We start from the raw sequence: 15,783 nt of genomic DNA on the forward strand, positions 1-15,783 counted from the left end.
TCCCTATTAGGTCAAAATGGTGGAATACTGGTTGGGAATCAGAGGTCACGATGAGCTGCCGTGGTTCAAACCCTCCTTCTTCTTATGAACTCTGTGACCCTGATTTCCTCATCTGTATAATGAAGATAACATTCATCCCACCTCACAGGGTTGTTATGAGAATTCAATAAGGTGAGTCATGCAAAGCGATGAGAGGTGAGCACTCCTTATAGATAAGTGCTCTTTCCATGGTAATTATGACATGATGAATGGGAAGAGAAGAGGGAGAAAGACCACTGCCTTGTCTCTGCCCTCCCAGGCTGAGTTCACTGGCCTCTCCTCATTTAAAGAACCACATTGAGGGACTTCCCTGGTGGTCCAGTGGGTAAGACTCCCTGCTCCCAATGCAGGGGGCCCCAGTTCAATCCCTGGTCAGGGAACTAGATCCTGCATGCATGTCGCAACTAAGACTCTGCATGCCGCCACTAAGAGTCCACATGCCTCAACTAAAGATCCCTCATGCCGCAACTAAGAGTCCACATGCAGCAACTAAAGATCCTGCATGCCACAACTAAGACCCGACGCAGCCAAAATAAATAAATAAACAAACAAATAAATAAATATTTTTAAAAATAAAATAAAATAAGGAACCACATTGAGTACAGCATGACTGTCCTATCCAAAATACATCATTTCCTAAACTTCAGACATTCATGTACCACTTTCAGGACTTTCACTCTGTCTACCACTTCTACCACTGACTTAATAGATTTGTTTATATAAACCTGCTCTTTTAAGTGAAATCGTTTTGCCTTACAAATAAACTTTCTATCACTACCATAAGTGGAAAACAGTATCCCATATCAAAAAGAGAAGGTCATATACAACAGTTAACATTTTTAAACGTTTATTCACATATCCCACAAAATCCTCTTAGGTATCACCAATGGCACCCATATTGACCTTGTTTCCACTTCCCCTGGGGTCTCTAAGTGTAGCAACTGTGGTCTCACTTCTATTTCACCAGCTAGAGAGCAGTGCACTATGAACAGCAGGTTCTCCAGAGCTGTTTGTTGAATGAATACTTGATAACAAACTGATAAAGAGTGATAGCCCCTTACAAAGATGCCCACACTTTGCCTGGGGGCTTCCTAAGGCCCTAAAACCTTTACATCCTAAAGGCAATGGATTTCTTCAATGAAGCATTTCTCAAAATGTGACCTGAAAACCACCTGCATCAGAATCACCCAGCGAGCTTGCTAAAAAGGCAGATTCCTGAGCGCCAGTCTGCACCTACTGAATCAGAACCTCTGCACATAAAGTATAGCCTAGTGAAAGAACCCTAGGCATTGATGTATAGTAGTAGTAAAAGCTGTACTAAAAACAAGTAACACTTAATTGTGTTCTTCATATGTACCAGGAATTACACTAAGCATTTTACATACATTATCTTACTTAATGGGGACTTAACAAGTCTATGCGGTAGGGACTTGCCAAAGTCACAGAACTATTAAGCGGCAAAGATGGGATTTAACCCAGGTATCCCAACTCGAGAACCGAACTCTTAATGACCATACTGTAATCCTGGGGAAAAGGAAAGCCTCTAGAGAGAGGTCTTACCCATGGACCCATCTATGGATCTTTGGGTCTCATCATGTACTTTTCAGTTTATACAATAAGACCTGCTTACAGTACAGTCATTATCCAAGCAGAAAGCATCATCAAAAAATGCTACTGAGGCTCACTGTGCGCATTCAAACCACATACTTGTCAAAGTTGCCTGGATACGTTTTGAATAAGAAAGGGTCCTTAATTATAAAGGGCATGGGGACCTTCATTACTTGGAAGAGCAAAGCCACCCCTTTCAGATTCAGAAAACCCTGCTGAGGAACCCAGGGTCACTTACCTCTAAGAACTGGGAGAAGATTCTCATAAGTTAGCTGTCCCACCCTGAGGTAGTGAGTTCCCTGACCCTGCAGATGAACAAGGAAGGGCTAAACAACCACTGTCTAGATACTCTAGAGGAGATTTCTGCTTCAGCTGGGGAACTAAAGTGGATCAACTCCTGAGATCTCTTCCAAATCTAACTACCCAGGATTCTGTGATTTTGCAACTAGTAAAAAGAAAATCGATTTAAGACATTGTTCAAAATAGATGCATTTGTGTTCTGCTCTAAAAAGAAAAAGGAAGAGAAGGAGAGGGAAAAGCAGGAGGTAAGGGAGAGGAAAGGGGAGGGGAGGGGAGGGGAAGGAGGAAGAAGAAAAAGAGAAAAGGAAAACCACTGGCTGGTGTTAGGAAGCATTCGAGTCTCGTGAACACAAGAGCAGTGCGGACCAGGCACAGGCATTGCTGAGCAGGCACATTATTAATCATGAGCGAAAAGGAAAACAAAAAACGGAGTCGGGCGACATCCATCGTGGAAATGCTTAGTGTAGTATGGTTCCTGCTGAAGTCCTGACATGGGAATTTATAGTTCAATGCCCAGTGGAAACATTTACCTTAGCAAAAGCTGAAGACCATGTGCATCTCTTATTCCACACAATTATCACTCTTGATGGTGGCAAGACAGATTTTTAAATAAATAAATAAGAATGTAACACTGCCTGTTCTTGAGTCTTCTGATTTAATTCTGCCAAAGGGGTGGAAGCCATCTTCACGTAAACTACATTAGTACATCCGTGATGGATAGGCGTTGCAGATATGAATGTGTGGAGCAGAAAAGAGTCAATTCTGAAATAATCACCAAGAGGAGAAAGTCCTCGAATGAGTCCCTTTGGTGTTTTTCTGTCATTGTGAACTCGGTTTGGATGCTTTGTTTAGAATCTCAGATGAAAAACTACATATAAGCCATGTTCCCAGGGCGGCTGCTAGGCTGGACATTTCAAGACGATTAAAAGTCACTCTATGAACAAATTGTTGTGAATACACAAGTCACCCTCTGTGCCAAAGGCTTTTATGTGACTCAAATAGCTTTTACAGGTGATAACAGTGAGCTTGGCCATTCTCTCTCTCCTTGCTAGTATTTTTGCTCACTTAGCTAATTCTTTAGCTAGTTGCCCTGCTGCTGCCAGGTTTTCTCTTTCTGCAATTTTCTCATTTGTTAATTTCTCATTTAACTATTTAAGGTATGAAACATTTAGAGTTACTTTGCAGAAATGGAGTTATCTGAGAGGTATATTTTCTGAGGTCTTCGCATATCCTTTGGATCCCTTGGTCAAAGAATACCGTCTTCTCTGGATATAAAATTCTTGGGTCTTAGCTGAATTCTCGTGGAACTCTGTAGGTCTTATGTGCTTCTGATGTTAGTTATTTATAGGGAGAAAAATGAAATAACTTGATTTATGTCCTTTTAAAGTAACTTCTTTTGTTTTCTCTAATTTCCTGTTTGAAGGCTTGTAGAACTGTCTATTCATCCTGAAATATAAATTCCTTACCAGGATTTGTCTTGGCATAGATTCTATATTTAAGATTTGCCTGAAAAACCCATGAAACACTCACTTCCCATCCAAGTATTTTTTAGTTTGGGGAAGTTTTATTCCATTATGCCGTCAATCATTGCATATAATCTGTTGGCTCTATAACCTTCTTCAAAAATTTCTATTATTTGTAGGTTAACTTGTGAGCTCTGGGTTTAGATCTCTCCTCCCTTTTCCTTCTTATCACCTTCCCCTGCATTCTGGAGGACATTCTAAAATGTATCCCCCATTCCTGATTAAATTTTCTACTGTGTAGATTCTACTTTTCCCGCTTCCAATCAATAATCCTGGTTATGATTTTTGTTTCTTTGTACTTTCTTTTTACCCCAGACATTTAAAGAAATGATACCCTCTTTTTTTCTCTTATTCAGAATAAATTATCTCCTAAATTCTGTTTCTGTTCATTGGAAGGTTTATTCTTTCCTCTGAGTCTCTGCCACTTCACTCTCTTTCCCTCTGGCTACATGTTTTCTCCCTACTAAGATCTTTATTGGGGGGGATGCTTTCATGGGTATCTGTGCCATCTCTATGACTTGATCTTTCTTGGTTCTGGTTTAGACAAGACACAGTTTTATATGTGTATGTGTGTGTGTGTGTGTGTGTGTGTGTGTGTGTAGAGAGAGAGAGAGAGTCTCTCTTTTAAATCCTATGCTCATGGAGAACATGGAAATCTTAACGACATGAAGCAGTTCAGCTTGAAGGATGGCAGAATATGCCACTCCAAAATACGACACTTTGGCATAAGGATTATTTTGAGCTTAAGGCATTTTAAAAAGCTGGTGCAAAGAGGGCATTCTAATCTCTCCTTTTCTTCCTGAAAACAGGAGATTAAAAACTCACATGCTGGGCTTCCCTGGTGGCGCAGTGGTTGAGAGTCTGCCTGCCGATGCAGGGGACACGGGTTCGTGCCCCGGTCTGGGAGGATCCCACATGCCGTGGAGCAGCTGGGCCTGTGAGCCATGGCCACTGAGCCTGCGCGTCCAGAGCCTGTACTCCACAACGGGAGAGGCCACAACACTGACATGCCCGCGTACCGCAAAAAAACCCCACAAAACTCACATGCGAAAGATACCCTCCCTCTGCCAGGAGAAAAGTAATATTTTTCAATGGGGAATCAGAGCTGAGAAAATTCTGTACAGACTTTGTTAAAATTCTTATCTACCATCAGCGGGGAATCAGAGCTATCATTTTTTCTGTACAGAGAATTCTGTACAGACTTTGTTAAAATAATTCTTATCTACCTTCAGCCTCTCCACATAGTTTATTTTTCTACAATGGCCACTCTTTGTTCAAATTAACACAAAACCATTCCAGTTTTGCCGCTTCTTTGTGTCTTCGTTTTCTTATGAGGGCTCCCTTGTCACATAAAACTTCTATTAAATACATTTGTATGTTTTCTCCTGTTAATCTGTCTTATGACATTTTAATGCTCAGATCCAGACAAAACAGAGAGAATGGAGGGAAAATTTTGTTTCTCCTTCAAGTTAAAGGTTCTAAACTTGAATGCCCGCAAGGTCAAGAGAGAAGCTGAAAGCAAGGAAGCAGAGGGACATATGTCCTGACCAAAAAGGTTAATACTCAGTACTACTCAAAAATCTAGATATTTCAGGACTTCCCTGGTGATCCAGTGTTTAAGAATCTGCCTTCCAATGCAGGCGACGCGGGTTCAAGCCCTGGTCGGGGAACTAAGATCTCACATGCCGCGGGGCAACTACTGAGCCCGCGTGCTCCGGAGCCCTCACGCCACACCTAGAGAGAAGCCTGTGTGCCGCAATGAAGAGCGCATGCGCCACAATGAAGAGCCCATGTGCTGCAACAAAGATCCCGCGAGCCGGAACTAAAGACCCGACGCAGCCAAATAAATTAATTAACTATTTTTTAAAAATAAAAAAAAGACAATCTAGATATTTCAGCAATAAATCCAAATGTTTACATATTAACAACTAATTGAGAAATTTTTAAAAACATGGTACAAGCCACGCAACACACGTATGTGTACTAGATTCAGCCTGGGGGCTGCCCGCTGATATCCTCTGAATTAACAAACACTGCTAAGCTGGGTTTCTGTTAAGCAGACCCACACAGGCTCTCCCCTTACACCTCAGGGACAAACATCCTCACCTAGTAGGAATTCTGAGAAAGGGCTTCCAGTATCAACTGTGGGAGGTGGGGGTTAGATTTCAAAATATTTGCGGTCTCTTCCAACCTTAGATCTAAGTTTCCTTGACCCTCTCACTCCACTTGAGAGTCTCTCACTGGCATCCTGGACCACTGACTAAAGTCCTGTCCCTGCCCCATGGTTAGTCTCAGGGGCAAATATTATTAATCTTATTTTATATCTTTCCTTCTGCAAAGCACTTCTCTACCTTGCGTTTTAACTCTCTTAATATTTTTCACTTTAAGTGCTATCATATCAACATGTAATCAATATAAAATGTATCAATGAGATGTGTTACATTCTTTTTCTCTATCAAGACTTTGAAAATATCTCCTTGCAGATTTTCTTTGTTTTTCCTGGCCAGATCTGAAACTGGCTTTTGATAAATATTTACTAAAAGTACAAAAGTATTTATGAAAGGTATGTTTCTGCTTATCTTAGACAATAAGAATGAACTTTCCAGTTACCCATTTTCCATATATAAAGGATGAAGTACATTTCCACATCCAGTCTCCCATAAAATCAGCATCTGAGCCCCAAATGCGGATCTGCAGCCAGTGGTCCCAGCCACGGAAGCCTTGGACAGTTAGCGCCTTCCACAGTTACCAACTGTGTCTGGCACCACCTGCTGGCCATTCACTGCATCCCTAAAGGTGTCCCTAAAGATGAACCAGAATCCATTCGCCTGCAAGAGCAGAAATATCCTTCAGACCAACATTCAAAGGCTCAGATGAACACAATTGGAAGTTCTTTCCAAGAAAATCTCCTCTCTGCTCTGCTCATGCTTCCTCTGCTTTCTGGGGTCAAAACTTTCTCTTTTTGGGACTTCCCTGGCACTCCAGTGGTTAAGATTCCAAGCTCCCAGTGCAGGGGGTGCGGGTTCGATCCCTGGTTGAGGAACTAAGATATCATATGCCACAAGGCAAAACAAACAAACAAACAAACAAGAACTTCCTCTTTTTTAATAAATGTAGCCACTGTGTTGTGCATGGTAATACACAACTACGACACCGCCTTTGCCACCTAAGCAGAGTTTAGGTGGCCTGCACTTCATGACCTCACAGTAATCCAGAAGTAGAAGAAGCTGTACTGGGAGCTGTACTGGATGAACCTGTGTCCAGTTCCTCACCACACCATTCTCTAGCCACATGGCCTTGATAAAGGAACTCCTCCCTTCTGTGCCTTTAGTGAGTGCTAGCTCACTACACACGACACTCCCCTCCAGCTCTCAAATCCTATAAAGCTGTGATTCTTAGTGCCAGGCCTTCTGGTCACCATCCAGACTCATGCTGTCCAATACGGAAGCCACCGGCCACAAGTGACTAGAGAACTTGAAATATACTAGCCCAGACTGAGATACGCTGTAAATGCAACACGCACACTGAATTTCAAAGGCATAGTATAAAAAAAGAATATAAAATAGCACATTCATAATTTTTATAGTTGATTACTTGTTATATGATGGTATTTTAAATATATTGGGTTAAATAAAATGTTATTCAAATTAATTCCACCAGTTCTTTTTAATTTTTTTATTGAAGCCCTAGAAAATTTCAAATTGCATCCATGGTTCGTGTTGTATCTCCACTGGACAGCATCAACTAAACAGTTAAATGTTTAAAGCCCATGGTTATCTTATATATCAGCAGAAAGAAGAGTATTTCTATCACTAGGATCTTTTTAACTTACCTGTTTTCCTCTTTTCTGTATGAGTCTCTGTGATAAATAAAAAATGGTATTTGTAATGAGGTGGATAGACCTAGAGTCTGTCATACAGAGTTAAGTAAGTCAGAAAGAGAAAGACAAATACCGTATGCTAACACATATATATGGAATCTAAAAAAAAAAAAAAAAATGTCATGAAGAACCTAGGGGTAAGACAGGAATAAAGACACAGACCTACTAGAGAACAGACTTGAGGATATGGGGAGGGGGAAGGGTAAGCTGTGACAAAGCAAGAGAGTGGCATGGACATATATACACTACCAAACGTAAAATAGATAGCTAGTGGGAAGCAGACGCATAGCACAGGGAGATCAGCTCAGTGCTTTGTGACCACCTAGAGGGGTGGGAGGGAGGGAGACGCAAGAGGGAAGAGATATGGGAACATATGTATATGTATAACTGATTCACTTTGTTATAAAGCAGAAACGAACACACCATTGTAAAGCAATTATACTCCAATAAAGATGTAAAAAAAAAAAAAAAATGCCTGGGACTCCTGCTCACCGGATGGTCACTTTTGTCTGTCAGCACCTTTGAATCTTGAAGATGGTCTTCCCGGAGCTAGAGTTGGCCTGCCCGGGAAATCTTGTGAAATTTCTACAATACATCTTAAAGAGGTGTGAGATATCCTGGAAGGAGCTCTGATCCAGAGATAAATATATGGGATTAGGAGAAATTCCAGGAGAACTATACATGACCCTTATGCATATGAAAAATGTTCTCTCATGCTGGTAGTCAAAGAAATAGAAAGTAAAACATGAGATCTTGTTTTTAGCCTATCAAGACACAGACTTTTTAAAAAATTATAGTCAGAGTTGGCAAGGGTGTATGGAAATCAGTACATTTATTCCCTACCTGGGGGAGCTGAAATTTACACAGCCTTTCCAGAGGGTAACTTAGCAATATGGAAAAATGGCCTTAAAATTGTGCATGCCCTCTGAGCCAGCAATTCTACCTCTAGGGATTTCATCTAAGGCAATCATCACTGCTGTGCACAATAACTTGTCTGTAGGGACATTCATTAGCTTGAAAATTATAACCAAAACAACACCAAACCAATGAGATTTTTTAAATAAGGCATACTGAATATGTGAATAGTATGTTGCTTTTAAAAATTGTGTTACAGAATATTTAATGATAAACTCCTCCTCCCCTCTCCCCGATCCATACTCCTTAGTTCAGCCTATGTGATCTTTTTATGGTGAAGCAGATAACATCGCTCCCCCATAAAGCCCTTCCCAGCCTTCACTGGTTATGAGGATGACGTCCCTTGTCTGTATAATGGCCCTGGGGATCCAGGCCTGCCTCCCTCTCCAGCTTCAGCTCCTGCCAGCCTCCCCCACCTTGCTCTCCCTGCACTGGCCACAGGGGCCCTCTTTCAGCCTCACAGCCCTGGAAAGCTCTTGCTGGCTCTGGCTGGGTCTTCACTCACATCACTCTGATTGGAAGCTGCCTGCACCCTGCCCCGCTCTTTTCCTGGCAAAGACATGGTCACCTTAGAAGACTGTTTTAAACACTTCCCCAGAAAGCTATTCCCTAACCTCTCAGTCTATTCAGGTCCCCTTGTTTCCTGCCTCCCTGCATATTCTTTTTTCTTCCTCTCACTTCTCACAGTTTCTGACTCTGCACTTATTCCTATGATTATCTGTTGAATGCCAGTCTCCCCACCTGACTACAGGACTTAGCTCACACCTGGCATGTAGGAGAAGCTCCATAAATGTATGTTGAATAAACGAATGATATTATAATCAGTAAAAGTCAGGCTACAGTAAAGTAAGTCAGAGAAAGACAAATACCATCTCACTCACAGGTAGTATCTAAAAAATAAAAAAATGAACAATAAATAAATAAATGTGAATTTAGATACAGAGAACATATTGGTGGTTGCCAGAGGCATGGTAAGGGATGAGCAAAATGGGTGAAGGTAGGCAAAATAAAATAAGTAGGTCCTGGAGATGTAGGTACACCACAGTGACTCTTGGTAATAACACTGTACTGAATATTTGAAAATTTCTATGAGAGTAGATCTTAAAAGATCTCATCACATGGAAAAAAATTTTGTAACCATGTATGGTGATGGATGTTAACTAGACTTACTGTGGTCATCATTTTGAAATATATTCATATGTTGAATCATTATGTTGTAACCCTGAAACTAATATAATGTTATATGTCAATTATATCTCAATAAAAAAGACAAGTTATTAAATGGCAGCTGTAATAGGATTGCATATCAATAAAAATATGTATATGTATATAATCATAACTTACTGGGGCATAGAAAAAGAAAAGACCAGAAGAAAATCCAAGCTGTTAACAGCAACTATCTCTGTGTCATGATTTTACTTTTCTTTGTTTATCCAGACTTTCTACAGGGAACATATCAAACTTTCAAAATCAAGAGAACATTTATTTTTTAAAAAATAGTAAAAAGCCAAAGCAATCTTGAGGGAAAAAAACAGAGCTGGAGGAATCAGACTACCTGACTTCAGACTATACTACAAAGCTACAGGCATCAAGACAATATAGTACTGGCACAAAAACAGAAATATAGATCAATGGAACAGGATAGAAAGCCCAGAGGTAAACCCACACACCTATGGTCAACTAATCTATGACAAAGGAGGCAAGGATATACAATGGAGAAAAGACAGTCTCTTCAATAAGTGGTGCTGGGAAAACTGGACAGCTACATGTAAAAGAGTGAAATTAGAACACTCCCTAACACCATACACAAAAATAAACTCAAAATGGATTAAAGACCTAAGTGTAAGGCAAGACACTATAAAACTCTTAAAGGAAGACACAGGAAGAACACTCTTTGACATAAATCACAGCAAGATCTTTTTTGAGCCACCTCCTAGAGTAATGGAAATAAAAACAAAAATAAACAAATGGGACCTAATGAAACTTAAAATCTTTTGCACAGCAAAGGAAACTATAAACAAGACGAAAAGACAACCCTCAGAATGGAAGAAAATATTTGCAAACGAATCAATGAACAAAGGATTAATCACCAAATATATAAATAGCTCATGCAGCTCAATGTTAAAAAAACAAACAACCCAATCCAGAAATGGGCAGAAGACCTAAATAGACATTTCTCCAAAGAAGACATACAGATGGCCAAGAGGCACATGAAAAGCTGCTTAACATCACTAATTATTAGAGAAATGCAAATCAAAACTACAATGAGGTATCACCTCACACGGCTTAGAATGGGCATCATCAGAAAATCTACAAAAGAACAAATGCTGGAGAGGGTGTGGAGAAAAGGGAACCCTCTTGCACTGTTGGTGGGAATGTAACTTGATACAACCACTATGGAGAACAGTATGGAGGTTCCTTAAAAAACTAAAAATAGAATTACCATATGACCCAGGAATGCCACTACTGGGCATTTAGCTAGAGAAAACCATAATTCAAAAAGACACATACACCCCAATGTTCATTGCAGCACTATTTACAATAGCCAGGTCATGGAAGCAACCTAAATGCCCATCGACAGACGAATGGATAAAGAAGATGTGCTACGTATATACAGTGGAATATTACTCAGCCATAAAAAGGAACGAAACTGGATCATTTGTAGAGATGTGTATGGACCTAGAGACTGTCATATAGAATGAAATAAGTTAGAAAGAGAAAAATAAATATCATATATTAACGCATATATACGGAACCTAGAAAAATGGTACAGATGAACTGGTTTGCAAGGAAGAAATAGAGACACAGATGTAGAGAACAAACGTATGGACACCAAGGGGAGAAGCGGGGTTTGGGGGGTGGTGGTGGGATGAATTGTGAGATTGGGATTGACATATATACACTAATATGTATAAAATAGATAACTAATAAGAACCTGCTGTATAAAAAAATTTAACTTAATTTAATTTAAAAACTAAAGCCCTCGGTCTGAGTTTCTATTCTTTTTTTTTTTTTTTTTTTTTTGAATTTCCTTTTCTTAACAACAGTTTGATCTTGGGAACACTCAGCTCTTCATAGACTCTTCCTTATAAATGGGGGTAAGGATACCTCCCCTAATTATCTCAAAGAAGAATTAATAGAATAACGTATATTTAAAGTTTTGAACACATTTCAGTAATTACTCTGGGTAATTACTTTTGGAGCATGCGAGGCAAACTCTGTGCAGGGTGATGGGCATTTGCCCAGTGGTTGTGTAATTTGCAAATACCACAAGGAGTTGACATTTCTTTGAGTAGCTGGAACCTGATCCTTTTGACCAGCATATTGACAGTTGTCACCACCCAGCAAGGTGGAAGTTGGAGGCCTTGGAATGCAGCAGGAGAGCCCACCATGGGAAGAAAGGTGGGAGGAATTTCAAAGAAACAGGGACATCTCCTCTCCTTTCCCCAAGACCAAATGCTAGGAAACAGAGGGCCTCCAGAACCCCAGCACGAGTTTCCAGCAGAGGTCAGAAGAGCTCAAGTTGAAACATGGAGTTATTGGGAGAGGCGGCATTTTTCATGCTGAATAACTCAACTTGGTACTCTTTCTGCATGCTCTTGGCAAAAATCCAAGCGATTATGGGCATTCTCTTTGGGTTCTTTCTCCTCAACTTTTGCTTACTGAATGTAACTTCAGAGAAGAGCTACTCTGACTCTGATAGAAGATGGCAGCTCACCCAGCTTATCCCATAAATATTTATCTAGTATTTATAATGTTAGGCACTATGCTAGGAGCAGAGGCCAAAACGGATGAACAAAGCAGTACATGATCCAGCCACTATGATCTTTTGGTCATAAAGTTCCCTCAACCTCCCCCAGCACTGCCCACTTCATAACTCTTTGCTTTATGTCCCTACTCTACCCATTTTAGCATTGATCCCTCTGAACTGCATCCACTCACCTTAGAGCCTATCCCCATTCACCTTCAATCTCCTTGAGAACAAAGATCGAACTTTGAATCCGCATCTGTAGTACAAGTCTGTTGTATATGGTGCTCAGTGAATGAGCAAATGAACAAATGATCTAATTGCCTGAATAATTTCATAAGCAAATGCCAATAAAATGGTGAAGACTGCCTAGAAAGCAAATGTTCAATAAGGCTTCATGCTTTGCAAACTGAATAGAAATGTGTGCTATCTTTGCATGTGTGTCCTTTCTACAGTAAATAGGCTGTAGGTGAAAGAAAAAAGGTAAAGGAAATAGGGAGCTGTTTCTTTGAGGCTCTCCCTGACACACATGTATCTCTGGTACAGATGCTTCAGTGCCCTCAGAGAAGTTCACAGCTCACAGAATTCCAAGACACTAAGAGATATTTCTAAGAGAAATAATTGCATTTATTGAAGCGCATCATCAAAGACCTAGGTCATCCCTACCCCCAATTATCTGAACACAAGGTATAAAACGGCACGAAACTGGTATATACAGTAGCTTACGTCAATGAGGGATACCCAGCATGGTGAGGGCCGTATTCTGAAGAATGGGGAAAGGAATTAGAAGTGAGTAACTCAGAGGAGACAAAATTCAGAGGAGGTGTAATAGCAGGCTTCAAATATCAGAGTGACCAGGGTAAGAAAAGAGGTGATACTTTTTCCTTATGACTCCCAAGGTCAAAGCTAGGCCCCACGGGTAAGTATGAGAGAGAGACAGGTTCTTGGCTCAACAGAAAAGATACATGTCAGAAAATTACCATAAATGATGCAAGTTTGGAACTCAAGGTCAAAGGCAGTAACACAGAACAGAACTGCCTTTGAAATGCTGCTTTCAAAGTTCACAAAAAGAGTGCTGGATATGCACGCTGAGGATATAAAACTGAAGCATTTAGTTCCCTGTGTACTAGGAAAGACTGCTAAACCTAACGTCCTATGTGAGTGCTCTTCTCAAACTGATGGACTTGTGGCCCTCTGAATGAGCCTTGGCTTTTCAGCACCTTACCTTGCTCATAACGGCTCTACTTAGCTTGAATGTACTTTTGACCTATTCAAGTCCGCAAGGCCCAGCTAACATCTCTGGAATGAAGTGTCCATGGGTCACTGTGGGCCACAACAATCCCTCCATTCTTCGAAACTCTCATCACCAGGGTCCCTCTACTTTGACATTTTTGTACTTGTCATTTCAACTGTTCAAGGATTTATGTTTTGCCCTCCAATTAGATTCTAGACTCCTTAAAGGAAGATGCTATATGCTTTTAGTCTACAGGGACTAACACGGTCTCTTGCAGTTAAGAGGCCCTCAGTACCTGTCTATGGATCTGGTGCTGCTGGATTCAAGCCAGAGAATGGCAGGAGCGCATTGTGTCAAGGTCTTGGAAAACATCTGTGTTTTTTCAGCTCAGCATTTGCCATCCATCACAGAGGAGACTGAAACAGAAAGAAGTCACGTAAAGTACAAGGTCATGTGCAGGAGCCCATTCTCCAAGGTTGGAATGTTCTTTCCCTCTCTCCAAACAGCAGACCAGATGGTCTCCTAAATCTTGGTTTTTGTGGTTTAACTCTAATTACAATGTTAGCAATGAGTTCAGTGATTCAAAATAACTAGTAGATTCTTTCCAAGGAGTCGAGCTTTTTTCCCAGCTCTCACTATGAATAGGGTGGCTTTGTCATCAGCCCTGCTCTTGCTTCCTGTATTATAATTGCTTAGCTGTTTAGAAAATGAAATGAGCCCAAGACTACCAAGCCTAGCTGAAAGCTACGAGCGCTCCAGGAGACAGGATGTAGCAGCAGCCAGATGGCTAAGTAGCCCCCAATAAAACGGCAGTCAAACTGGGAGACTCAAATCAAAAAATGTTCCTCGATTGTGCAAATGCCACATGCCAGGTGTTGAACGCAGAGGTGCACATGTGTTTGCCTAGTTGTTGTGGTTGAGAAGAAACCCTTACAAGTAAGTCCTTGGGATCATAAAGGTTGGAAAAAACTTTTCAAGGTCATCTGATCCAGACCTTTCCAAATGCACAAAGGCCCCATCAAAAGAGCTCACCCAGGGGCAGAGTCAAGATGGCGCACTAGGAGGATGCGGAATTCGCATCTCCTCACAACTAGGGCACCTACCAGACACTGGTGGGGGACCACGGACACCTAAGGGGATGGGAGGAACCCCCAGGGACCCGGTAGAACATGGGGTGGGTGGGGAGTGAAGGGGGAGGAGAAGTGGAGGCAGGAGGGGACTGGGGCCCCTGAAGGGTGGGGAGGGGAAGGGATCCCATGCCAGAAGGGGGAAATTGGGGAACCACTGGGAGGGAGGAGGATCAAAAGGGAGCGAGGCCAGGTTTCCCCTGCCCATGTGGGCCCCCAGGAACCTGCTGAGATCCCGGGCCTGATCTCTGCCCACCAAGGCCCCCTCCAGCCACGTGGGTCCTGAGGGAGTGGGAGGGAGGGAAGGGGGAGAAAAAGTAAAGCCTGGACCTCTGGGACCAGCAACCCTGAGGGGTGGCTGAGGGAGGGGAGGAGCTCCTACACCCAGTGGGACCCACTCACGGTTAGGGGTCCAGCAGCGATGGGGGAGACCCTGGGGGAGATGGTGGGGGAGGGGCGCAAAGGAACAGAAGAGAACCCGGCCAGTACCTTCCCTGTCAACTTAGGCACCAGGGGAGCCCGTTGGGCTCCCGGGCCTAATCCTCTGCCCTGGGAGCCTCCCTCTTGCCGCACAGAACCCAAGCCCTGCCCCTACCCCCCACCCAGGGCCCTACCTCTACACTAGGAGACCCCCCTCCATCGTGCTGGGACTAAACCCCCACACACACCCTCACTCAGGGCCCTACCTCCAAACTCGGGAACTCCACACTCTAGAGGCCCTCCATCCCACGTGCTGCCTCTCCCCTTCCCTGCACGTCCTAAGCAGAGGCCCCGTCCCACGCTTGAACGTCAACCTGCCTAGGCCCCGCCCCACACTCAAATGTCACTCCCCCAACCCGCCTAGGTCCTGCCCCACACCAAACCCCGCCCCTGCCTAAGTTCCACCCCCACCTAAACTCGGCCCCCATAGCCGAGGGGTTCTGTTTTACCTTGTTGATTTACTGTTGTTGATTCTTTTATATTTTTATTTTTCCTAATAAATCTTTTATTTTTCTAATGTTATTTTATTCTTTATACTTTGTTATTGTTCTCTCCTTTTAGCTTGTTCCACCCTCCCCTTTTTGTCTTTTCTTTTTATTTTTCTGTTGTGGTTTTATTTCACCTTGTTGCAGTTGTTTCAATTATAGTTTTATTTTTCCTAATATATTTTTTATCCTTCTAATTTTATTTTTCATTCTTTGATATTGTACTGCTCCTTTTTTCATTTCTTTCTTTCTTTCTTTTTTTATCACACCACATAGCTTTGCAAGATCTTGGTTCCCAGGCTGGAGGTTGGGCCGGAGCTCCTGTGGTGAGAGCTCAAACTGCTGGACTAACAGAGAACCTCAGACCCCAGGGAATATTAATCAGAGTGAGGCCTCCCAGAGGGCCTCATCTCAGCACCAAGACCCAGCTCTATCCAACTGCCT

Source organism: Leucopleurus acutus (assembly GCF_964270905.1).
Source record: "Leucopleurus acutus genome assembly, chromosome: 3".
Taxonomy (NCBI): Eukaryota; Metazoa; Chordata; class Mammalia; order Artiodactyla; family Delphinidae; genus Leucopleurus; species Leucopleurus acutus.